Below are 3,353 nucleotides of genomic sequence, written 5' to 3' on the forward strand. Positions count from 1 at the left end.
GAGTATTGATTCCATTGGTAACCCATCTCGCTCGACGAGAATCGGAAGGGAATAAATACTGGCGCCCAGATTCCTTGATTCGGGACGGAGTTTAACACAGTTACACAAGGTCGCCTAACGCACAAAATACGAAAGTTCGGAGTATTAAACAAGATTTGTGGTCGGATTGAAGAAATCCTAGGAAACAGAAATCTTTAGACACACAAATTAATTCCTCTTCTGCTCTAACCTGCACATTTCAGAGTAGCACTTGCATCCAAAGTCTTCAATTATTTGTTTTATTTTTTGATGTATTCCAGTTTCTGTCTCCCCCTACAGTACTTACGCTCTACCGCTCCGTCTACTGCCATGGAGGATATTCCCTGACGTCTTAACACATCCCCTATCACATTTTCCCATCTTCTTTTGAGTGTTTCCCGTACGTTCCTTTCGGCAATTCTGCGGAGAACCTACTCATTCCTCATTTTATCAGTCCACCTAATTTTCAAAGTTCTGTATCACCATACCTCAGACGCTTCGATTCTACTCTGTTCCGATTTTCCCACCGTCCATGTTTCAATGCCATGCAATGCTATGATCCGCACGTACATTCTCAGAAATTTCTTCCTCAAATTAAGGTCTGTGTTTGATAGTAATGCACTTCACTTGGCCAGGAATACCCTTTTTGCCATTGCTATACTTCTTTTTATGTCCTCCTTGTTCCGTCCACCACGGATTATTTTGCTGCCTAGGCAGCAGAATACCTTGAATTTATTTACTTCGTGGTCCTAGGTTCTCATTTCTGCTACTTCTCATTACTTTCGTCCTTCTTCGATTTACTCTCGAACTATATTCTGAACTCAATGATTGGTCGCGTCAGTCAACAGATCCTCTAATTCTTCTTTACTTTCACTCAGAGTGGCAATGTCATCAGCGAATCTTATCATTGCTGTCCTTTCACCTTGAATTTTAAACGACTCTATATTTACGTCATCGTTTTGTCGATGGGCAGACTGACAGTAGGGGTGAAAGAATGTATCTCTGAATTACAACCTTTTTAATTCGAGCATTTCTTTTACTGTTCTCTCTTCATTCTAGTACATATTGAATAACACCCATCTTTCCATGCAGCTTACTCCTATGTTTCTAAAGATTTCAAACACCTTGCACCATGTTACACTGTCGAACGTTTTTTCCTTGTGCATTTCCAATCAAAGTGTCTTGACTTTCCTACAGTCTTGCTTCCATTATCAAGCGCAGTGTTCGAACTGTCTGGCCGGTGCCTACTTGTCCTAAGCCCATACTGATCGTCCTTAACAGATCGTCTATTTTCCATTCTTCTGTGCATTATTTTCGTCAGCAGCTTGGACGCATGTGCTGTTAAGCTGATTGCGCGATAGCTTTTGCACTTGCCTGTGAAAGGTCTCTGTTGGATTCCTTTCATGTTAATTTCTGAAATCTGTTGCCATTTACGGCATAAATTCCTCGTCTAAATTTACTGTGGCGTTGCTGACTATCTGGGAGGAGACTGAGTAGTGGAACGTGTTACTTTTACACATAAACAAGAACGATCTGTCACACTACTGCACTTTAAAACACAGTTTATATGTAATTCATGTCACACAGTCTCATACGGAACCTACATCCGCTTTCTTTTATATACTGTATATGATAAGATACTGTCTTCCCCCTTCCCTTCTGTGTGAGAGGATGAATGAGCAAATGTATTTCTAGTTGCATGCTTGATGGTAGCAGACAAGCCTGTCTGCTAGAGAACAGTAGGACCAACGTCGGAACAGGTAGCTACGCTTTCTAAAAGCAGAGAGATTTCTATTCTTAGTATGGTCCTGTGCGTCCCTTGTCATGTTGGTATAGGAAGCTGCCCCTCTGGCCACTTCCGTTTGTATTTGTGAGCCACCCTCAGGAAGGGACCAGGGCAGTCTGTCCGCGGCGAGCGTCTGAAGTGGTAAGATCTCCGGCTAAGCGCGTGTCTGCTAAGCCCGTAGGACAATGGATTTCTTAAGTTCAGCCTAACTAAAAATTTAATCACCTTTATTTCAGGTTTAGCTCTAAAATATCTAGTGTTATCTTAAATTGCAACGCAGTGTAATTCGAGTGTGAAGTTCAGAATATATTCCGGTAGTTGCTTTGTCACTACTTTGTGAGTAAAGTGGAACCACGTGTTGATCAGTAACTCTAAGATCATCAATCTTAAATGCGAATGTGTGTGAGATTATAACGTCTCGTCTTGACAATATTTTTCAATATAGCAACTTTTCTTTATGTTCAACCCACGTGGGGTGTACTTTGTGAGACCAGTACCACGTGCTTATACAATTGTTTAACCCATCAGGTTAATAGTAAGACGATAGTAACCAGTTCGAGGTTTTTCTTTTGTAAATTGCTTTTCGATCTAATTTATTTTAATTATCAAAATTATTGTGGAGTTACACTCTTTTTGTAAACCAAGTTGACCACGTGAAGCATGTGGTGTAATCATCAAAGTAGCCCTCAGCTATTCTTTTTGGGAAGATTTCACAGAGAGTTAGTATGAATTTAGTATACCAGTGTGTGGTAATTACATGACGGACAGGATTGTGCTACGAGCGTAACTTCTTTGGGTGAAAATTGAATCGGTTGGTAGTGGTTAATTTCCTCTTGCATATGTTTCAACGTTCTTCGTGTGTTATTTTATGAATGCAGTGTTGTATGCAGTCTCCCAATCTTGGGTCCATATTTGATGTGTTCCGTAAGATTACAAACTCACATTTTCACAATCCGAAATAGGGCATCAGTTTAGTTATGAATCAAGTTTAATATGCTGAAATTTCAATGATCAATGTTAAAATAAATTTCCAAAAATAAACTGATTTATTTCTTTTTATTTAAATTCTCTTTTTATATATATATATATATATATATATATATATATATATATATATATATATATATATATCACCGGTTGTCGTATGACTATTAAAAGATTATAATTAATGTTAGTCTGGTTGGGAATTTGGTAAGCTAGACTGGATACCTGGTGAAACAGTTGCTCAGTAATGCAAGGTTAACTTCCCCAGACAGCTCACAGCTTTTAACCCGCTTTTATGGTCTTGAATAGCAGCACCGCTTGCAGAACAAATTAAAGCAACAACATTACACCTGCTCTTGCTATCTTAGGAAATGTCTGGATGATATTCTTCCGGAAGTCTGACGGCAAGTCACCAGTCTCATAGGTTCTACACACTAACTTGAATAGTTGATTTGTTGACACTTCCTCCAAATATTTTAAAAATTTCTATGGAATGCTGTCTTTTGCTTATTTTATCTTAAGTTGTCCAAATGTCTTTTAAATTCTGACTCTAGGGCTGTGTCAC

Source organism: Schistocerca americana, chromosome 1 (assembly GCF_021461395.2).
Source record: "Schistocerca americana isolate TAMUIC-IGC-003095 chromosome 1, iqSchAmer2.1, whole genome shotgun sequence".
NCBI classification, from domain to species: Eukaryota; Metazoa; Arthropoda; class Insecta; order Orthoptera; family Acrididae; genus Schistocerca; species Schistocerca americana.